General features: G+C 43.7%; 1 long non-coding RNA gene across 1 annotated transcript; it reads right to left on the bottom strand.

Annotated features, from left to right (window-relative positions):
• Positions 1-13,088: 13,088 nt before the first annotated feature.
• On the bottom strand, positions 13,089-18,722 carry LOC105526666. Its single transcript, XR_001004119.1, has 2 exons — positions 18,518-18,722; positions 13,089-14,443 (listed from the first exon to the last, which is right to left on the bottom strand). It is a non-coding gene; the product is annotated as an uncharacterized LOC105526666 (long non-coding RNA).
• Between the last annotated feature and the right edge of the window lie 5,411 nt (positions 18,723-24,133).

The raw sequence follows: 24,133 nt of genomic DNA, 5'->3' as shown, positions 1-24,133 counted from the left end.
TTGTCCGGACACCACAAGGTAATTGTTTGGGAGCACATGTATAAGTCGCTTGCAGAACTCCCCCAAATAGTCTTGGGGGAGCCATTGCAGGGGGCTTGGGTCTTGTCCCTACAGGCCACAGTGAGAGTCTGCAAAATATGGGCACTTAGTGCCAAACTACCATTTTTAAACAAAGCTAAGTTATTCTCCGAAAACTCGAAAGAGAAGTCATTGTGCTTCCTAACAACAAAAAATAGCACATGGCAAGTCAACGCACTTTTAGAGAAGTCCAGAGAATAGTGCAATGTGTTATTTATCTCATGGGTCACCAATCAGTGCATTCAGAGCCAGCCTCAGTGTGCACCTGAGAGGCCCATCTACATTTGTCTCCCTCCGTTTCTCTTTCCTCCCTGCTTCTCTCATCCCAGTGTCCTAGCTCCAACCAGCAGGTGCCTCATGTCGTGAAGGTTGTGAAGACTTCACTCCTGGCTCCATCCTAGAGGAGATGGTGGCTTCTGAGAGCCTCAAAAGGTGCTTTTTTTTTTTTTTTTTAAGACAGTTTCTCGCTCTATCACCTGGGCTGGAGTACAGTGGCACGATCTCAGCTCACTGCAACCTCTATCTCCTGGGTTCAAGTGATTGCCCTGCCTCAGCCTCCTGAGTAGCTGGGATTACAGGCACGCACCACCATACCTGGCTAATTTTTCGTAACTTTTTTAGTAGAGATGGAGTTTCACCATGCTGGCCAGGCTTGTCTCGAACTCCTGACCTCATGATCCGCCTCAGTCCCCACAAGTGCTGGGATTACAGGCATGAGCCACCGTGTCTGGCCCATATTCTTTAGAGTGGCTTATCCACAGCATAGGAATCATTTGGGATCTTATTAAGATACAGACTTTGATTCAGTAGGTTTGGGGTAGGGCCCAAGGGCCTACATTTCTATCAAGCAGCCATGTGATGCCAATGTTGCTGGTCTGTTGTCCACACTTCGAGCAAAAGTCATCAAAAAGAAGGAAAATTGTCTCTTGCTGATACTGACTGCCACTTATTGCATAACTTTAGATCACCACGCTATGGAAAGAAACAAAAGGAAGGAAGAAGAAAGAGAATACCATCCTGCCACACACAGGGAGACATATGGCACACTTGAAATATGTTCAAGTACAATGATTGTGTTGTTCTACCATAATTCATGCACCTCTGTCCCTTCCCAACCAGTAGGATGATGGTGGGTGAAAGTTCATTCTGGCTTTGGTGTGGGCCCTGGGCTTCTGCATTCCCTCCAGTGCGTGTCTCATGGTGGCTCCTGTTGGCCTAATCAAGCTTGTGTGGCTCGATATACAAGTCACAAAGATTTTTCTTTTCATGCTTGCAATCAGTGAGATTGCATTCTCTGAAATAAAGGTTTCACCAACTTTATTTATGTTGACTTACTATTTCTGTTCATAATTGTTCATGGCACAATTTATTCCATTGCGAAAGGTACACCTCTCCTTTAGTATAAAAATACTCACAAAAAGAAAGGAATACGCCTGATAGAAAATGACTGCAACAAAAAGTCTATTACTCACCATGTAAGCCCTCCTGTTTTTATGCAATTAGGATAGTGTCTGCACTTTTCTTAGAAGCCTTTATTTGGTGATTGTTTCTTACGCCTCACCACAAAAACACTCCTCTCCCAAAGCAATTACAGTTTCAGAATCTATCTGCTTGCCACCTTATTAGGCTATTACTGTTTGAGCACACAGTACTTCGCTTGTTTAATTCATTCACATGTAGGTTATTTCAACATGGAGTGTGTGGAGTGATGGGAGGTGCCCCATGTCCCAGGAAATACAATTGTGGATTTTTGCCTTTTAATTTGCATTTAATCACTTGAGCATGAGGTGAAGAACAGTCGATGATATTTCAATGATAATACACATTTAGAGGCTAACAGAGTGAGAAGAGAAAAGAAAATTGGCTTAACTCTGTAACAGTACTATTGATTATGGTTATTGAAGCTCAATTACCATGCAACTCAATAGTAAATAGGCTTATGCTTATATACATGTGCATGTATTGTTAAATATTAGATGCCAGTGTACATTTTATTTGCTTCTCTTAGTGAACTATGTCCAAGTGCAAATTATGAGCCTCAAGTAGTGAGATTAATGCCCCAAAGCACATGAGATGCATTTTGTATGCTCAATGTCTTCCTTCTTTTGGCAGATTTTCAATTATTTACACCACTTAGAATAATGGTTATTGTCCTATTGCCCTTAGGAACATGGTCTGAATGCCCAGAGCAACATCCCAATTCCCAGCGTGACTCCACCATTGTTTTCATTCCTTCCTGGCTACGGCCCTGAACTTGGGGCCTTGCACAATGGTTCCTTCTCTCTCTCTGAAACTTTTCTGCCCCAATCTTTGCTTTCTGCTGCTCTTCCAGGTCTTTGCTTTAGATGGCCCTCTTCTTCTCCTTTTCTCCCTAAAACTGGACTAGATGCTCCTTTAATATGCTTCTTATACTTGATACTTTCCCTATCTTAAAGTGTTCATATTCTATTGACATTGACATTACATTGTTCCCTTCCAGACAATGACCTTCTTGGGCATAGGGAGTTCATTTTATTCATTGTCGTATCCTCCATGTTTAGCACAGTGCACGGCACTTAATAAGACCCAATAAATATTTGTTGAAGGAATACATGAAAGAGCAAGTCCTGCTCTGCTGTTAGGCCCACAGCACATTGCTTCTTCCTGCCACAGAAGAGAAGGACAGTCTGGTTGGAATAAGTCATTTTCAAGAATATTGTGATGAGGCCGGACACAGTTACTCACACCTGTAATCCCAGCACTTTGGGAGACCAAGGTGGATCACTTGAGGTTGGGAGTTTGAGACCAACATGGAGAAACTCTGTCTCTACTAAAAATACAAAATTAGCTGGGTGTGGTGGTGCATGCCTGTAATCCTAGCTACTTGGGAGGCAGAGGCAGGAGAATCACTTGAACCCAGGAGGCTGAGGTTGCAGTGAGCTGAGATCACACCATTGCACTCCAGCCTGGGCAACAAGAGTGAAACTCTGCCTCAAAAAAAAAAAAAAATTTTGATTAATGTTCACAACTGTACTAAACTTTGGCCAATTTTTTTTTCTTTATAAATCAACATTAATTCTGGTTGTATCCACAGTCTTCTTTCTTTTTGGCATAATGAAATCCTTTATTATTGTTTCATTGTCAGTTTTTGAGTATAAAAGCAAATTAAAATGACTTTGCTTTATTTTAAAATGCCAGAGTAGACTGAATACTATGAAGACATATTATAGATTAATTTCATAATTACATAGCAGAGTTAGTTTAAAGCTCCTGAGTCCAGAGTTTCCTTTTATTCATCATGATAGTATTTGGTCTATAGTAAGTTCCTAGTAAATTCAAGTTATTAGCTTTATAACCTCATCCTTGATCTTTTTCCCCAATCCACTCCTTCCTCTTCAAACACTGACCTTAGGAAAATTGACTTCAAACTCAAAAGGGGGTAGAAGACAGAGGACTGAGATTTCATTCATTTCTGAGAATGAGTTAGGTGCTCCTCCCCTCCCACATGCACAGGCTTCAGCCTTTCTTCTTAAGCTTCAAACCAGCTCAACAAGTGGTTGTTGCACACCCTCTGTGTACTTGGCACTGAATTAGGCTAATCTGCAGCTTCTCAGGTGATTACAAAAATCTGTGATGCTGCCAGTTATTAAGCAGCTTCAAAGTCTATCTGTAATTACTCCCTTAGGGGCTGGTATGCAGTGATTCCATAAACTCATGTTGTTACCACTGGTTTCTAGGCCCTTACATATGCATTACCACCACATCTCTGATCAACTTGTTCTCTCTTTGGTTGCCGAATAGAGAGCATGTACCACTGGGAATACACATTGACAGCCTATACAGTCACCTCCACAATGGAGTAAAGAAGAAGCTGCAACATATACACCATACACATATACACTCATTAAAGAAAATTTGCAAAATATAATCCAACCTCATGAATCAACAGAAACAGCAGCAGATTCAAAGGAGCCTGAGACAGTCTTTCACATTACAGGGAAGCAGTTATATTAAGGTTGTTCTTCTGCAGCCTATTCTGAAAATCAAATATATATCAAAAGTTAAGGCTTTAGCTTAAAACTCACACAGCAAATAAATCATAAAGCACACCTGGAATTCATTTCTTTAACTTCTCCTGTTGTGGTTAGTGATTGTGGAGGTGGTCAGATGGGGATTAACTTCACCAAATATTTTGCAATATTTTTGCACAGTGAGGTGAACTAAGGATACAACTTTAATTTGGGTGTCAGAGTCCTTTGTGGACTTTATAAGCCCTTTAAAGTTGTCTAAATATCAGCATCATTTGCATGGGTACAAACTAGGATCAACTGTAGAAGGGAAAGAACATTAGATTTCTTCCTGGTAGGCTTTTGAAAGCACTTATTGAATTTATGCATGTTGCAGCCTCCTAGTTTATATGCACTGAAAAGGGTGATGGGATGGGTGCAGGGGGATCATGTACAACTGCCCATTTGTATGAGGCATTTGGAAATCCAGGACTGCCTCTTTTGTGTTTGTTCCCCTTTTTGGGGACACGCAATTCATCTTTTGCAATGTTGATGGAAATCAGAGTTTGGTGGCTGCTCCTGTATAATAGATAAGATGGTGATTGGCAGAAATAGAACAGTGGGGACTATAGGTCTCAGGAGAGGAGAAGATTGATGGGGAAAATAGGAAACCATGAACCTAAGAAAAAAGGTATCAGAGGAAATGACAAATGCAGCCAAGACAAAAACCACAGTGGTATTACAGTAGTTAATAGATGTTTAAATAACCGATAGACTCGTATTTAGTTAAAGATAAAGCAGAGGAGTGTCTTCTGGAGCTTGAAGCCGGCTGGGGACCTAAAAGGGAGAAGAATTGAGAAGCAATAACTAAAAACGCAGGAGAGAAGCAGTAACTCAAAATGTAAGGGGCAGGAATATGTGTGGGGAGAGGGTAATTAGATTTGCACAAATTCTTTCAAGAAAATGTCATCAGGAACTGGGAGCAAGAAAAGGTACTTAGTCAGCTGGAACCATCTGACCAGCATCAGCCAGACTTTATAATGTATGTCTGGGTTACATGACGGAGCTGAGTGTGTCTCATCACAGTTTCTACCAAGGTGAGCATGAGTGAAGCTTGGCACTACAGGAAATATGTGCTGGCCTGCACTGGTTTCTGGGATGTGATGAAGAATAGTGGAGTCCCCTGCCCATCAAGGACTCACAGAGTGGTAGGGCTGACATATATAAGTAAATAACCACATTAGATGGTAAATACTACAATAAATTTGTATACAAAGGGTTATGCCAACCTTTTGAGGTACCAAGTACCTTTCTGATTTCTAGTACTCTTCCTCTTTCCAAAGAAGAAAAGACTGCATGTTAGACTTTTCCAATTAAAGGGAAACTCATCCAACTCACACTCTTCCTAGTCACATTCATACTTTAGTGCTTTTCATTTGAAATTGTAGAATCAAAGAGCTCTTATTTTTTCAAAGGAGTTTTAGCCATTTGCTAATAAGCAGGAAAAGATGGAAAAAAGAAACAGTATCAGTGGAGCTCCAGGACATCTTCATAACCCTACTGTTGGTAGTCAACATTCAATCCACCCCCTTCTTTGTTGGCAGAGTTCCAAAGTTGCTTTGGAATCTGTTTCTCCTTGATGTGACTCAAAGGAGTCACCAACTCCAGCCTAGCTCCAGCAATCAATTCTTACCCATCTGAGCCAGCCATGATGGTCCTGGTCTTGCCCATAGCTTGTTTAGGACTGACCTTGCAGTCTATTGTGACCAAACAGTTCTGGCAGAAAGTCGGCTGGGTGACTTTTGGGAAAGGTTTCCTCACTCCTAAAAGAGGCACACATAAAGACAGTTTCTTTTTCCTCTGGATGTGGTTGTGTTTGTTGTGATACACAGAGAGGCAGTAGCCACCTTCAACCACAGGGAGAGCCAGCAGGAGAACAAGGATGATACATGAAGGTTGGCAGAATAGAGCCTGGATCCTGGATTACATTTTTTGAACCAATGAATTTAGCAATCTTGGACATTTTCTTTTGTGTAATACTAAATTTCCTTATACTTTAAGCCACTTTCAGTCGGTTTTGTTTCTTGCAGCCAAAAGCATTTGCCTGCGACACATGCTGGAAGAGTCTCTGAAGATTATTCTATTTCAGTAACGTCAAGAGCCTGGCGAGGCTGGATAGAGAGGCATGGCTGTTTCCTTCTCTTCCCACTCAAGATTATTCCCCTGGTTCTTGAAAGTTCTTGAAAGTGGTTTTAGGTTTATTCTTTTTTTTTTTTTTTTTTTTTTGAGACGGAGTCTTGCTCTGTCGCCCAGGCTGGAGTGCAGTGGCGCGATCTCGGCTCACTGCAAGCTCCGCCTCCCGGGTTTACGCCATTCTCCTGCCTCAGCCTCCCGAGTAGCTGGGACTACAGGCACCCGCCATCTCGCCCGGCTAGTTTTTTGTATTTTTTTTTTTTAGTAGAGACGGGGTTTCACCGTGTAGACCACGATGGTCTCGATCTCCTGACCTCGTGATCCACCCGTCTCGGCCTCCCAAAGTGCTCGGATTACAGGCTTGAGCCACTGCGCCCGGCCTAGGTTTATTCTTATAGCTACTGACCCATGCCAAAGATTGTTGTCTATGCTTTTGTAGTAAAATTCTGGAAACAAGAACCAACTCTTTTGCACACTTTCTTCTCAGAGCCTTATTTCTCATTAAGTCCAACTCTTCACTTTCCATCTACCTGGAACTGCTAAACACAAAAGAGCCAGGGCTCCTATCTACTGTGCTCCTCCTATTGCCCACTGGGGTCAAGGATGTCTCCCTCACATCTCTCCCACAATATAGTACTAAGATAATGTGTCCAGAATCGGTGGGTTCTTGGTCTCACTGACTTCAAGAATGAAGCCCTGGACCCTCACAGTATGTGTTACAGTTCTTAAACATGGTGTATCCAGAGTTTGTTCCTTCTGGTGGGTTCGTGGTCGCACTGACTTCAGGAGTGAAACTGCAGATCTTCGTGGTTTTACAGCTCTTAAAAGCAGCGCGTCTGGAGATGTTTTTTCCTTCTGGTGGGTTCGTGGTCTCACTGACTTCAGGAGTGAAGCTGCAGACCTTCATGGTTTTACAGCTCTTAAAAGCAGCGCTTCTGGAGCTGTTTGTTTCTTCTGGTGGGTTCGTGGTCTCACTGCCCTCTGGACTGAAACCGTACACCTTCAAGGTAAGTGTTACAGTTCATAAGAGTAGCACATGCACAGTTGTCTCCCGTCTGGAGTTGTTCTTCCCTCCCGGTGGGTTCCTGGTCTCGCTGACTTCAGAAGTGAAGGTGCAGACCCTTGTGGTGAGTGTTACAGCTCTTAAAGGTGGCCCCGGGCCCAAAGAATAAGCAACAGCAAGATTTATTGCAAAGGGCTAAAGAACAAAGCTTCCACACTGTGAAAAGAAACCAGACCGCGTTGCCGCTGCTTGCTTGGGCAGCCTGCCTTTATTCCTTTGTCTGACCCCCCACTTCCCCCACCACACACACACATCCTGATGATTGGTTCATTTTACAGTACTGATTGGTCCATTTTACAGAGTGCTGACTGGTGCGTTTACAAACCTTGAGCTAGACACAGAGTGCTGATTGGTGCATTTACAATCCTTTAGCTAGACACAAAAGTTCTCCAAGTCCCCACTAGAATAGGTAGACACAGAGCACTGATCAGTGCCTTTACAAACCTTGAGCTAGACACAGGGTGCTGATTGGTGCATATACAATCCTCCAGGTAGACATAAAAGTACTTCAAGTCCTCACCTGACTCAGGAACCCAGCTGGCTTCACCCAGTGGATGTAGCACCAGGGACCACAGAGGGAGCTGCCTGCCAGTCCCACTGGGTGCCCACACTCCTCAGCCCTTTGGTAGTTGATGGGACCGGGTGCCGTGGAGCATGGAGTGGCGCCAGTCAGGGAGGCCCCTGCCGCGCGGGAGCGTGGGCGGGGGGCTGGGGCATGGCCCCCAGCCCTGCCCCTCAGGGAAGGCTGCAGCAGGGCAAGAATTTGAGTGCCACGCTGGAGGACTGTCAGTGATAGGGCAACCGGCTCATCCTCCACAGCTGCTAGCTCAGGTACTAAGCCGCTCACTGCCCAGGGCAGCCACGTGGGCCGGCACCTCCGAGTGCGGGGCCTGCCTAGACCGCGCCCACCGGGAACTCGCACTGGCCCACGAGCACCACGCGCAGCCCCGGTTACCAACCGTGCCTCCTCCTCCACACCTCCCCTCAAGCAGAGGGAGCCAGCTCCAGCCTCGGTCAGCCCAGAGAGGGGCTCCCACAGTGCAGCGGCGGGCTGAAGGGCTCCTCTAGCACCACCCGCAGGAGTGGATGCCGAGGCTGAGGAGGCGCCGAGAGCGAGCGAGGGCTGCTAGCAACTTGTCACCTCTCAATAAGAGCACCCTTCCCCAGAGTCTACCAGCAGGCAGACCTCTCAGGGGAAGTATGTGCATATGCCTTAAAATCACATGAAAAACAGGGGACGGATGGGGGTATGTGGGAGAGACCCGACAGGATGAGAATGAATGGAATGGAGAGTCAGGAAGGTTGTAAACAAAAGGCCAGAGTATGTGGGTTACGTTTCTACACTTTAATTCATATACATAGGTGGTTGAAATGATTAAACTGTATTAGGAAAAATGGACAATCTTTTCCTAATTTTAGATACTGAAGGACTAACCAAATAAGAGAAAAACTTTTCATGGGGCCATGTGTGGTGGCTCATTCCTGTATTTTCAGTACTTTGGGAGACTGCGGTGGGTGGATCACCTGAGGTCAGCAGTTCGAGACCAGCCTGGCCAAGATGGCGAAGCCCCATCTCTACTAAAAATACAAAAGTAAGCCAGGCGTGGTGGCACATGTCTATAATCCCAGCTATTTGGGAGGCTGAGGCAGAAGAACTGCTTGAACCCGGGAGGCAGAGGTTGCAGTGAGTCGAGATCCTGCAACTGCACACCAGCCTGGGCAATTGAGCGAGACTCCGTCTCCAAAAAAAAAAAAAAACTTTTATAAGATTGCATAAAAGTAATTCAAATTATAATAATTCAAGTGAAGAATATGTCATTTGTGCCTAATTACAGTGCCAAATTATAACAACTAGGCATGGATTAAACATAGCATACATTTTATTTGCTTTCCTGTGTCCCCGCCTTCCTAGGGTCACTCCAGATCACTGTCATCAGCTAATATAGTACATGATATTGACTCACAACTTGACAGAGTTGAAGAGGCCACTGCCTATAATCTACCTACATGTTTCCTGGCATTTCTAGTGTTCCTTCATAATCTACTGTGGAACTTGTTTCAGTGTTCAATCCATATTACCATTACAGATATGAAATTTCAACAATTTAATTTTTGTTATGCCTAATATTCTTTCCTACTGCTTCAAAGGATGCCCACTCTTTATTTGGCAGTCACTTAAATGGCATTTCCTGAAGACCAGGCATTTTTTCCCCATGTGCCTTAAAAATACAAATTCATGTCATCTTTATAACAGCCCTGTGAAATCGTGTGACAGACACTATTGCCCATCCATGTGCCCTCAGTCCACTTCCCAATTACACCTGCAGTCACAGTGGACACTTTGACATGAAATGACATTGAGGAACATGTGTGCATAGGTAAACATCCCAGTTCCTTTCCTCTGCAGTACTGTGAAGGTCCTCACATGATGGTGCCCCCATTGCCCTCAAGAATGACTGCTCCTTTACAGCCCCTTCAAGAGCTTCTCTCCCTGTGCTTTCACCCACCCTTACTCCTTCACTTATACTTCCTGGAATCACCTCTCAAAAAACCACTTATATCTAAGTCCTTTCATCTGGGTCCACTTTGGGAGGAACCCAAATTACAACACTAAGTTCTATTATAATTCTCGTTTTATAGATGAATAAAACCTCATCATATAGATCAAAGTATGTGCCTCATATAGATGAGGAACAGAGTGGTATAATAATTTGCTCAAGGTTATCCAGCTTATGGAGTAAGGATCTGAATTCAGGCTTCAGAGTCCATGTTCTTTGGTACCCCTATACTGGCCTCTAAAAATCATACTCCATAATTTGGTGAACACGTCCGTCTTCCACCTACACAGATCATTCTCAATAATATAAATAGGGAGAGGAATTTGGCAAACTACAGCCCTCAGCCAAATCTGGCACATGGCCTGTCTTTGTAAATAAAGTTTTATTAGACTACAGCCACATCCATTTGTTTCCACATAGTCTGTGGCTGCTTTTGCACTGCAATAGTAGAATTGAGTAGTTGTGATAGAGATCATGTGGCCTGCAAAACCTAAAATGTTTACTATCAACCGGGCGCAGTGGCTCACGCCTGTAATCCCAGCACTTTGGGAGGCTGAGGTGGGCGGATCATGAGGTCAGGAGATCGAGACCATCCTGGCTAACACGGTGAAACCCCTTCTTTACTAAAAATACAAAAAAATTAGCTGAGCATGATGGTGGGCGCCTGCAGTCCCAGCTCTTCAGGAGGCTGAGGCAGGAGAATCCCTTGAACTCAGGAGGCAGAGGTTGCAGTGAGCTGAGATCGCGCCTTCCATGCTCTGCCACAATATGGTACTAAGATATGGTACTAAGATCGTGCCACTGCATAGAGTGAGACACCATCTCAAAAAAAGAAAAAAGTTTACTATCTGGCCCTTATTCACAAAACGTTTGCCAACTCATACTATTTTTCGATAGCGCGTGATCTTTCCCAGCTGGAATCTATTTAAAAGATATCAGTGAGACTCCCAGAACATGACTTGACTTTGGGTTGGGTAGCTTTGGGGATTCTGAATATCTGGTCAACAAGCATGTTTCTCTCTGTGCTACTCTAGCTGAGCCCAGGGATTGGTCAAACACCCAAATGCTGAGCCTATGGCTCATTCTTCTCCTGGCCACCAGTCAAATGGTCTGTGACTATTTCTCCTTTTCCCAACCTGATTATATTTCTAAGAGATAAGAGGTGTTCCTTTCCCACTAACAAATGTACAATACCAGTCATGCTTTAAAAAGTGGGTTAGGCCTGAAGGAAGCTTTTGCCAGAGATATAATCACATGGGAGAGGAACTTGACTAATTCTGTGAAGGCGAGAGAGATCTCATCTTATTTTAGATGATTCAGTGGCAACATTTTGATTAGTTTGATGGAGTTGTTAGGTTACATGTTTGTTTGGGAGTTTCTGCATCTACAGCCACTTCTGCTGGGCCTATACCATGTGGTGTGAAAGCTTTGGGTTTCCACCTTTACACACAGGTATCAAAAGCACCTTTGCAGCCATTCACATTAAAGGCATCCATTGGCTGTCCCAGGTCATCAAAAAAATTATTATTATGCACCATTTATACCAGTTTGCCAACTTGGATTTTTTTTTCTTTCTTACAAGAAACCATAGTGACACTGTAAATCATTGAGGGTGTTGATATCTTTTAAGATACACTTTGATAACATTCTGGAATATGCCATTTTATAAAGCAGGGAAAGGTGCCACTTGGAGTGTATCCAGGAGGCAGGAATGCCCTGCAAGGTCAACTTTTCCTTTTCAGCTATGTTCATAGTAACTGTTTACGTATTCTAGACTTACAGACAAGGTCTTCAGATAATGTAATGAGTACTTGTTAATCAAAACTCCCATACCTCAAGAAGGTTTTTGCAGGTCAAATAGGTTGGGGTAAAAATATACATATATGTAACTCTTTGCAATACCTGAGAACAAAATTCATCGAAATATGCTCCTGTCTTGCCCCAGTTCAACTACAATTTCATAGAGGTCATTTAGGAAACTCAGTGCCTTCCAGTTGTCCCCCAAATATCTGGCAATTGTATGTGCCTTCTCAACTTTCAATCATAATAAACTGATGACAAAGAATCACCAGTTCAAACAAACAAATCGTTCATGGTGAGGTCTGTATTTAGTGGACTGTGTCTAAGAAAGAATGTGTTAATCTGAAGACCCAAAACTTGGTTACCATTTGATAAAATATTTGGGTTTATAACATTTTGTCATCTATTGCTTGAACTTGCTGGGAACTGGTTGGAAGCAAATCTGCCTGGAGAACATACTATTGGTCAATCAAAGGACCCGGATGTCCCTCCTTTGGGGAAGTTTTGGTGGTAACCATGACTAAGACTAATGTCAATCATTGAGTGACAGGTTCTGGGAATCATTACCCATCACCCTTCCCAGTGGGAGTGTGTTCCTTCAGGAGCTGCCTGTAAGGTGCAAATGATATGCTAGTCACAAAGTTTTGGATTGTTTTGGACCTGCGGGAGAGCTGGTCACATGAGTGAGTCCTTGTGGGGACAGTAATTCTCCGTGTAGGGGTGGAGGAGAAAAGGGAAGGGAGAGGGAAGGAGTGTAACCAAATCACTGGGGCTTTTTCAAACAGAACAAGGCCCCTTCCTCCTCCTCATCCCTCCTGGATTCCAATTCAAAGGTCTGGGGCTCATGTGATCATGTGACTGCAATTATTTATTTATTTATTTATTTTTGACACCTGTGTGGGTGTGTGGTCTTTTTTTTTTCTTTTGAGACAGAGTCTCACTCCGTTGCCCAGGCTGGAGTGCAGTGGTGCGATCTCGGCTTACCACAACTCCTGCCTCCCACATTCAAGCAATTCTCCTGCCCCAGCCTCCTGAGTAGCTGGGACTGCAGGCACGTGCCACCATGCCCAGCTAATTTTTGTATTTTTAGTAGAGACGGGGTTTCACTATGTTGGCCAGTCTGGTCTCAAACTCCTGACCTCATGATCTGCCCACCTCGGCCTCCCAAAGTGCTGGGATTACAGGCGTGAGCCACTATGCATGGCCATGTGACTTCAGTTCTACTGCTCTTCACCATGTCCTGCTCAGTCTAGAACACGCTCTACAGACCTGGGCGTGGCTGCTCTTTCTGGGGAATGCTGGCAGCCCGTGGCTGGAGCTTGTCAATCATCTGTAAGGAACTGAAATCCCTCAGGTATCCAAGGTACTTACTGGGCCCAGGTATCAAAAAGACAGGATTTACACACCAGCTTTCCTTCCTCCATTTGTACTCCGACCCCACAGAGGCTTCCCCAGTGACCCTCTTCTTCTTATATTTTCTCAGCTTTGCTTTCTGCCCTAGTTCTTCCAGCTCTTCCCCTTGTTACATTATTCATGGCTTTTATTTCTCACTTAGTAATTTATTTTAATTTTTATTCGTGTTTTTATGCCCACTTAACCCAGGTCCTTATCTTGAAAAATGACTACGCTGGAGTGACCAGAGAAGGAAGAAGTAGCAAGCTATTAGTCCTTTTTAAAACAAGAGAATTCCAAGATTATTGCATTAAGAAATTTTTTCAACAGCTGCAACATAATTCGCCCTTAAACAGTGGTTCTTAACCTGGGCTACACATTGGAACTATTTGGGCAGTTTTAGAAAAAAAAATCCCAATGCCTGGGTCTCCCCTCCAGAGATTCTCTTTTAATTGGCCCGAGGTAAGACTTGGGCCCCAGGAGTTTTAAAAGCTGCCCAGGGGATTCTAATGTGCAGCCACGTTGCTGTGTCCTTCCCACAGACAACGCTGCAGAAGCGAGGCTGCCTCAGAAGTTCAGACCCCCTCCCCCTCCTCTTTCAGCACAATGATCGTCTTTGCAGATTTCCTCGTAAGTGAGAGAAGCTGGGCTCATGTCCTTGCCCCACCACTGTGTTACCCTGGGTCAGGGCCTTTATCCTTCTGAGTCTCAGTTTCTTCATCAGTAAGAGTAACAAACTCAACCCTGATGAGGCTGCAAGCTGGACCCACCCACGATGCTGCAGGTTAGAACGCCTGGTCAGCAGTGCACAGGGTCAGGATGAGCTCAGGAGAAATGCAAGAAAACTGAACCAATTAATGGTGCCTGTGGCCACATGGAGACCCTGTTTCTACCACCAATATGCCCCTGATGTTGGCACTGAAGAGAAGACACCTTTTAGGACCCCAGACTGACTCTTTCCAGCTTCCAGCTCTCAGAACCTCTGTGGGCACCAGGTTAAGTGTTCAGAAGGCCTTCCTTGACCACCAGCATGTACATCAGCAAAGTTTTCGACTCCGTCACACAGGCCTTGAGGTGGTCCAGCTGAATTCTTTCCTCCCCCGGTCATGACATGCACTACAGAATTGGAGGGAAACCAGCATGTGCCAGGGAAGCCAGCTAGGGAGGGGACAGAAACTCCTCTTCCTTCCCTGCTTAGGGGCCTTCAAGTAAGTGCCCTTCTGCCATGAAGCAGAGGGTCAATGAACACGGACAAGGCACTAGTGCAGGTTTCCTATAAAGACCTTCATTAGAGAGAACAGAGCCGGATCTTCTAACCAGACCCCAGCGATGTCTCCCCTTGCAGTAAGATGATGCCTTGCTTTACACAGATCCTTTGCCGAGAAGCAGATGTGTTTAATATAAAAGAAAGACGAGAAGAGGAGAGAGAAGACATTGTCATGCATGAATTTACCGTTCCATGACACTCAAAGCTCAGTTCTCTCAGGGCATTTGTCCTTGCTTTTCTTCTCCTGGGATACTCGTAGTTCACTCCTTCTGTGCTCAAGTATCATCTCCTTACTACCCCCCTGTCCCTTCTTATCCCCTTGCTCTGCTATTTTTCTTTGTCACAATGACCACTACCACTACTTACCATGATATTATTTATTTATCTGTTACTTGCTTACGAGACCCTGAGCTCCATAAGGATTTTACTTATCTCGTTTATAGCTCTGCTCCGGTGCCTGGCAAAAATTATAAGCAAAGAGCACGAATGAATGAACGAGCATGTGCATGAAACCTTGGGAGGCAGAGCGTCTGCTTTCGCGGGTCCCACACAACACGGCTCCTGCGCCACTGACAGTGCCCTTGCTCCCTGGCTGGGCTGTGTTCTTCTCCATAGGATTTACCACCTTCTGACTGACTTTGTTATTTGTTTACTTCCTATCTGCCCCTCTGGAATGTAAACTCCACAAAGGAAGGGACTTTTGTTTTCATTTTTACTAGCCTTTGCTTTATTCCCAAAGTCAGGATGGCACCTGGCAATGTAGTGGGAATTTAATAAATATCTATTGTCAAAGAAACGATTACCTCATTCAGGAGAAGGTGACACCAATCAATCTCTGGCAAAAGTGGTGTTTTCCAAGTGCCTCCTTTGTCATTAGCCTCTGTTTTTTTTTTTTTTTTAACCTCTTTATTCTTCTTGAGAACACTGCCTCCATCCATAGTTCCCAGTGGCTGTTAACCCCTCCCTCTCTTCCCAACCACATGCAGCAGGTCTCCACGTCAGTCTTTGACAACACCTCTGCATTCCCTCTGTACTTTGCTCTTGCTGTTTCATCTTTGAATTCTTTTCTTTCCTCATCCACTAAAAGTCTCCTTATCCCTCTGAGCCAGCTTTTTCCTGGAGCCTTTTCCTGACCCCCAGCCAGAAGTACACCTTTCCTTCTCTGAATCTCTACAGGACTTGGTACCTCTCAAGTGGTACTTAGGACACATTAGAAGACATGATCAGATCTTTGGAGATTATGTCAGTTACACTGTAACCCAAAACTGTAACCCTAAGACAAGAAAGGGCAGGCTCAGTGGCAGGGAGTTAGCTGCCAGCTTACTCTCATGCTCACACAAGAACCTTTAGGCATCACCAACATCTTTCCACCTACAGAGCTGAGGCCATTTCAGACTGGGCCGCACTGTCTCATCTATCCTGAAGCTTTGGAAAATCCCAATGGCTTGCTATGTGCAGGGATAGAAGCAGAAGATCCCAGAACTGCCCCAAACTGCAGCTCCTACTTCTCTCCCTCCAGCCCCTAACCTCTACCCCAGCCTCTCAATCCCTGGAGGAAGGTCTCAGGACCAGAGGACTTTGTTTTTCTCTTTCAGACTCCTCCAGCCTTCTTTCCCTCCTCCAGAAGCCCAGATTCTGGCACTCTCTCACAACCTGCAGACAACTCTATGAGCAAACATCCTCCCTCCCCTACTCATCAGATTAGTATTTCATCACTTCATTTTCTGGTAGCCAACAGCTTACATTGTGAGCTGTAGATTTCTACAGATTCAAAAGCCTAAGCCTTCTGAAGACAGAGTTGCCCACTTAAAACTGACTGTGGAATTAGGGGTTTCTAATATGAGTTATTTCAACACCTCCCTGATGCTTTTTCTCCCCTGCCTCTCCATCTGCAATTTTTGCAGGAAGCGTAATGCAGTCAAGAATGTGGGTGGTGAACCTGGGAGGTAGAGCTTGCAGTGAGCCGAGATCGCGCCACTGCACTCCAGCCTGGGCAACAGAGTGAGACTCCATCTCAAAAAAAAAAAAAAAAAAGAATGTGAGTGGACATTTCTATCTTTTCAAGAAAACTGTTATTGGGAGTGGGAACTAGTGATGAGTGACAAGATTTTGGATTTTGATAGATGAAATATTTTCAGACTTAAAGATTATTCAGGTCAAGCAGACTTCCTTTATGCCTCTTCAGAGGCAAATTTAATGTCTCTATATTGTTATTTCTACTTTTTATGCCCTAGCCCGTTTTTACCCTTATATGTAGTCTCTCACCCACTTACAAGTTGCATTCTCAGGGGGCATATTTTTCAGAGAAACAATAGTAATAAGGTTTGTGTGCTATCCTGTAATATCCCATTTTGCTAATATAGCTAAATTCAATATTATTCATGTGTTCACGAATTCACTTATTCATTCATTCACTTAATAAATATGCATTGAGCCAATGCAATGGCTCATGTCTATAATCCCAGTACTTTAGGAGGCTGAGGTGGGAGGTTCCCTTGAGGCCTGAAGTTCAAGACTAGCCTGGGCAGCATAGCAAGACCCTGTCTTTACAGAATAATAATAATAAGAAGCCAGGTGTGGCAGTACACATCTGTAGTCTCAGCTACTCGAGAGGCTGAGGCAAGAGGATTTCTCAAGCCCAGGAGGTCAAGGCTGCAGTGAGCTATGATTGTGCCACTTCACTCCAGCCAGGGCAACAGAGTGAGACACTGTCTCTAAATATATATATGTATATACACATACACACATACATACATACACACATACATACACACACGTGTGCATTGAGCAACAAATATATGTCAAGCAACCATGCTGGACAGTGGGGTCCAGTGGTGAGCAAGAGGGACACAGGTCCTGCTGTCATGGATCTTACATGGAGGTGAAGGGAGCCAGATAATAATGACCTGCAATAAACATACAATTATAGACTAGAATAGATGCCCTAACTTGAGGGAGTCTACTTCAGACAAGACAGTCAGGGGAAAAAAATCTTGATTTTTTAGCTAAGGAAAAAAAAAGAGCAGAGTTCAAGGAGCCTTCCAGGCAGAAGGTACAGCAGATACAAAAGCCCCAATGCAAAAGATGACTCATGTGTTGGATAAACAGAAAGAGGCCAGTGTGACAGAAGCTTGGTGAGCTGGCTGCCCTGGGAAGAGGGATCTGCAATTGCCTTCTGGTTTCCAGGCCCATGAGAAGCCTTCCCGTTTTCAATACAACTCCCTAACTTGCTTGAATGGGTGGTATATTCATTAATTCCAGAATGCCTGTACTTCAGATATTCCAAGCATTGATATGAACCTCTCCTGGGAAAACACACACACACACACACACACACACAATTTTGCTCAGGGAGGCTAAAAATCTTTACCTCATGAAACCTTCTTACAGCCAAAGTCACATTTTTCTCAACATAGGAAACTCGAATTTCTTGCTGGTACATTATTGGGGTCCGCAAAATACAAAGTAGAATCTGAATTGATAACAAACACAGCTGCTGTCCTTGGATCGTACAGACTCTAAATGTGGTCTTGGAGGAGTAATGAGCGTGTTTTCAAAAGTGGTCTTGCCCTTCACATAATCACCAGTACAACAGCGATGCCACATGCTGTATTCAGAGATAACCGTATTTTTCTGTCTTAAAAATCTCTTGAATCTTTTATCATGCAACAAAAGCAACAGAAAATTTGGCTCACCACTGCTGTCCTGTATTTCAGGTTAGTAAGAGATAATTCATTGGCATAGTCCCTGGCAAATGCTCAGTTGACATTAGTTGTAGTCATTATCAGACAAAAAGGACAAATCACAACTTAACTCTGAAGATTTTAGGTGCTCAAAGGACAAAGCCCTCTTAAATTTTACCCAAGTGAAATCTTCAATCATTTTTCTTTGAGAAGGAAACTGCAACCTTCAAATTGTGCATAAGCACATTTCCTTTTGAAGCTCAAAATAATCCTGTATTTTCAAAACAAAGCAATTAGGCCTCCATCATTAAATGTGGCTTTGTTTACTTGTGTGGTTTCCTTTCATTCTTGTAGGTCAAATGTTATTATCATCATAGTTGACTCAATTTTTTTTAAAGCTTAATTCGGTTTTAAAAACCTAATCTGTTCCATTCCAGATCTTTCTCAACAAAAGTCTCAACTTCATTCACAGAGGAAAGTTTGTAGGCTTAACAAACCTTTTGTTTGATGGAAGGAAAAACAAAAATACCACGCCCACCTCTGAGGTCTGGCTCAGAGGAAAACTGCTCTGCCGTGCTTCCTCTCTGACTGCTTGTGTGTAACAGGGATGTGGCATGAGTCGACATTAGCGTGCTCTGCGCTAAGATGCATCAGATGTCGTGGGGCCCTTGGGAGTCTTGGACTAGAGGCTGCAGATAGGATGTGGGGATAAGCAATGTAATGAACCCACGAATCTTCAATCATGCAATAAGCTGTTATACCACAAAGAACTGTGACCTAGGAGGTGAAACATACCATGAGGTGTTTAGCGAGATTGAGAATCTTGTTGTCATGTTATATTCATGTCGTGTTTGAAACAGGAGAGAAAGGGCCGGGTAAGTGTCCCCTTACGAAGGCCAGAATTGTGCGGGGCTTTCATCATATCAGATGGTGATTATTTGTGTACCCAGCCATCTCCCTCCAGAGCCCACTGGAGGAAGAGTCTTATGTTATTCATCCTGTGTCTCCAGAGTTTATTACAGTGTCTGTGCTCAAGAAATACATGTCCAGTGAATGAATTTTATTATTATTATTATCATTATTATTATTATTATTTGAGACAGAGTCTCGTTGTCACCCAGGCTGGAGTTCAGTGGAGCGATCTTGGCTCACCGCAGCCTCCGCCTTCTGGGCTCAAGCCCAGCCTCCTGCCTCAGCCTGCCTCCTGCCTCAGCCTCCCAAGTAGCTGGGATTACAGGCATGCGCCACCATGCCTGGCTAATTTTTGTATTTTTAGTAAAGACAGGGTTTCACCATGCTGGCCAGGCTAGTCTTGAACTCCTGAGCTCAGGTGATTTCCCTACCTCCACCTCCCAGAGTGCTGGAATTACAGGCATGAGCCACTAAGCCCGGCCCGAATGAATTTAACTTTTAAAACACTTTCATACATTAGGACCAGCCTGGTTGTCTTTCACGGAACTGAATCAGTAGCTTGGTGAGAGTGAACTCTCAAATATAGATGTCTCTGTTTACTGTGACAAGGACAAAAAATGCATTCGCAGCAAAGCCTGCCAAGCAGGGTAGAGGACACAGCATCCATACTCTTAAATGCAACCACTTGCAATTCAGTATAACCACCTAACATCCGGCCTTCTCAGCATTTTTCCCACCATGACATACACAGCAAATGAAATCTGTACAGCAAACTGGGATAAACCACTAAGGCTGCTCTCGGCAGGAGGAGACTGCCCTGAGGGTTCCGGGTGCCCCAAGCCCCACCAGCCTCTAGGGAAATTATACTGGGGTGGACACCCACTCCAATGCTTCCAGCAAGCCTGTGGCCTGGAATAGCACAGTGGCCAGGATGCTCAGTTGAATTTGTAAAAATGAGCCAGCTGTGACTCCTGAACATAAAATCCAAGATCCTGGTACAATCTATTTCTACACTACTGGCACCATCTCTTGCCCAGTCACTTAATAAAGATAACCAGTAGATGGACAAGTGCCTTCGGTTCAGGGCCTAGAAGGGCTGGGCATGGCTGGCTAGCTGGGAAATGTAGGTTGCACAAAAAATCCCTAAAGATACTCACACTACTTTATAGTTGTATTAGTGCTTTATGGTTTATAAAAAGCTTTTGTTGTATTATACATCAATTGATAATAAAACATAATCTGGAACAGGCAGAGCGAAAAACAAAAAATAAAAAGACTCATATCCATTCCTCTTAAAGTGTCAGATGTTCACCAGAAGGAAGATATTTTTAGTTTACAAATAAAAAATTTTCACAAACTTGGACCCAACTTTCCAATCACTAACAGAGATAAGGGGTATGAGAAATGGACATATGGCTGCACTAAGAAGTCACAGCCAGGCAGAGAAGATGCAGACAAACACGTAGAAATCTGGGAGGCAAGCACCTATGGTCCCCGTCACTTGAGAGGCTGAGGCAGGAGAATCGCTTGAGCCCAGGAGCTGGAGGCTGTAGTGAGCTATGATCGCACTGTTGCACTCCAGACTGGACAACAGAGTGAGACCCTGTCTCCAAAAAAAGAGAAAAGAAAAAATAGAAACAGCTCCAGGTACTTAAGCTGATATTGAGAACATTGTTGTATTAACACGGGACTCTAGAATAATAGATATTAATATGAATGAATTGAGACCCTGTAGTAATCTGTTTTGCATTGCTTTAAAGGAATACCAGAGACTGGGTAATTTATAAAGGAAAGAGGTTTATTTGGCCCACAGTTCTGCAGGCTCTACAAGCGTGGCACCAGTATCTTGCTGCGCTTCCGGTGAAGGCCTCGGGAAGGTTGTCCTGCTGGAAGGTGAAGGGGAGCCAGCACGTCACATGGCGAGAGAGGGAGCAAGAGATAGGGGAGGAGTTCCCAGGCTCTTTTAAACAGCCGGATCTGGCGTGAATTACTAGCATGAGAGCTCACTCATTATTGCAAGGACAGCACCAAGCTATATCATGAGGGATCTGCCCCTGTCACTGAGACACCTCCCACTAAGCCCATCTCTCACATTGGAAGTCACATTTCAACATGAAATTTGGAGGAGCACACATGCAAACCATATGAGGACAAGGTTAGATTGTATTCTTCATACTACGTTTAAGAATGCTTGGAAGCACGGGGTGCATGTTAGAGAGCTTTCCATTTGAAGTCTTTTAAAAAATCATGTCTTGAAGATAGAAACCCTGAGCCACATAGAGAAGTCAGCAATCAGCTCCTTTCTAAAGAGCTCCAGATAATCAAAATTTTGTAGTATATGGTTTTATTTTTCACTGTATTTGTTTAGTAGAGTTTTATGTTCTGTTTATCTTAATAGCCAATATAGAACATGATTTCTATTTTTCCTCTATTTTTGTATAAATGCTCTACATTTAATTGCTATTTATTTAAATAAACCTTGATTGACTATGAATGGCCCTTAACTAGATATTTTTAAAGTCTCCTCACCCCTGTTCCAGATAATGAAACCACAGTATCCTACCTATTTTTAGCATCCATTGGGAACTTAGCAACAGTTCTCAGGTCTTTGTCTAACATAATTCAATACTTACCATAGAAAGAGTGGGCTCTTGTATGTCAGTTAGATTTCCTATTGCTTGGATACACTTATCCAACTGACAAAATAACTTTTCCCTTTGAGAAAATCAAGTTTTCCCAGTATTCCTACTAAACAGATGTGAAATATTCAGCTCTGTTAAAAATAAAGAGCAACGTATGAGTACACAGTTTTGTAGATGGCTTCAAAATGCGGCACTGGTTATGGAAGACGTTCAGCAAATTCTATTCAAACATTCCAATACAAGCTGGATGTGAAGAAATGCTCAGACATTCTTCACTCCAGAAAAGGTATCAAGAAAGGGAAGAACCGGGAGGCAGTGGCTCACTCCTGTAATCCCAGCACTTTGGGAGGCCGAGGAGGGAGGATCGCTTGAGTCTAGGAGTTCAAGACCAGCCTGGGCATCATAATAAGATGCTGTCTCTACAAAAAATAAAGAAGAAGATGCAGGCAAACACACAGAAATCTGGGACTCATAAGGAGGTGACTACCTGTCATTCTAGCTACTCAGGAGGCTGAGGCAGGAGGATCACTTGAGACCAAGAGTTCAAGGCTACAGTGAGCTACAATCATGCCACTGCACTCCAGCCTAGATGACAGAGTGAGACCCTGTTTCAAAAAAAAAAGAAAGGGAAGAAACACTAATGAGCATCCACGGGGTGCCAGGCACAGAGATTGATATTGATTCCTAAACATTTGTGTGTGGAAAGTGAATATCCAAGTTATATGCGTGAGAAAGTCAAAATTAAGAGAGGTGATATAATGAGCCAAAACTTGACAACCAGAAGATGGACAGAATCATTCCCAATGAAGTGACCAGAGACAGGAACCCAACAAACCCAGGGGAGACCATCTGGTCACCTCCACTGAAGGCATTCACAAGATAGCTTCTTTTTCATGGCTAAAGAATGAAATTCAATGAAGGGAGGAGGTGATAAAACACACATGTAAGGGCACCACTGCAAGACTCTCCATCCAGTACTTTGCCCGTAATTATCCTAGAACAATGGCACCCAGCTTCCCCAGAGAATGTCATGAAGTGGGAGGCAGAATAAAATTGTGAGAACCTCTGGGAGCTGCTGAGCAGAGAAGAAACTTGAAGAACAACCAGTGAGATTTTAGGATTTGCTGGAAGATAGTGAAGGTCTAGCAGTGAGGGACCTCTTCTCTTGGGCAGTCCTTGATAAGTCAACTATTTCCTCCTTAAAGGATCCTTGTTTCATGAGGTTTTTATGCAATTGTTTATCTGTAAATATGAATAATACCTGATTGAATAGTGTTTGACCCTGTCAGAAATAATAGCATCTTCCTTTTACTATTTCATTCACATAGATGTAAAGCCCAGTGTTTTTTAATAAGCTGGATGATATACAATTTGGTAGCAAATTCAAATTTCTCGTGCTCTTAACTCAGGACTGCCAAATATGGGGCATTCTTCGTTTTGTCCTGAATTTAGTGTTTGTCTTGAGCCTATATGTTTTCTGATGGCAGAAATGACTCGATCTGATTCATTCGGTATTCTTAGCCCTTTTAGCTTTAAACTCTGCCCATTCAGAACTTGTTCCTCCCACTCTTCGGGGTGCCATCTAAATTCTGAGAAGTTGATGAAAAATCAAGGCAGTGTGGGCTTGTGTAAATGCCATCATGTGCTAGTCCACCCACATTTGCTGACTGTGATGTGTCCCTTTGCCACGCTGCACTGTGCTTAAACACTCTGTCACCCAACCTCTTGCCTTTACCAATCTCTAGGACCCTTGAGAAAACACTGCCGCTCTTGTTCCTATAGGGGAGGGGAAACCTATTTCCTTTATCCTCTTATGTTCAGTGACTTGGGCCCTGCAAATTAAACTGACAAAAGATAGATTAACAGAAAAAAAGCATACATATTTGGTTTGAGGTTAGTATTTTAATTTTTGTTATATGTGCATGGCAGTCTCACAGAAAACACAGTGAAAACCCAGAGAAGCTGTGAGGCCTCAGAGCTTATAGACCATTTTAACAAAGAGCGATACATTTGTAGAGAAGTGACAAGACAAAGGGAGATGTTTTGGGCTTCTAGGGGCGACAAATTGTGGGAAGGCAAACATATGAGAGGAAACAAATGGAAGATCTGTTCTGTTCAGTAAGGTTTGTTTATGCAGATCTGAGCTGGCACCATCCCCCATGATAAGGGTTCTTTTTCTTCATGGGAGAGGAGAGTGGCAACACCTTGATAGAGGGAAATTTATACTCTGCTTTTAGGCAGAAAGGGGAAGGGTAGGGAGCTTTTCCTGCATCTGCCGTTTTTTGTTTGCCTTCAACTCAAAATAATCCTTATGCCAATGTGGCATATTTTCGGGTGGCTTATTCTGATCTCCATCAGCACAATTGGTGGTTTGCATAGGGTTCATGTAATACCACCTCGAACCTGTCTCCCATGCTGTCATCTCTTCTTTTGTTGCCTATATCACAGTGGAGCAGGAGACATTAGGCGTTCTTAGTTCCACTCAGAGCCCCAAGGGAAATTCAGAGCACAAAATCCCCAAACCAGTCTGGGTCTTCCCTGACACCCTTCCTTCCAGAC

The sequence above is a fragment of the Colobus angolensis genome, unplaced genomic scaffold (assembly GCF_000951035.1).
Source record: "Colobus angolensis palliatus isolate OR3802 unplaced genomic scaffold, Cang.pa_1.0 Scaffold6, whole genome shotgun sequence".
In the NCBI taxonomy this organism is placed as follows: Eukaryota; Metazoa; Chordata; class Mammalia; order Primates; family Cercopithecidae; genus Colobus; species Colobus angolensis.
Note: the sequence above shows the minus strand (reverse complement) of the source record. Positions and strands in the feature narration are given on the sequence as shown.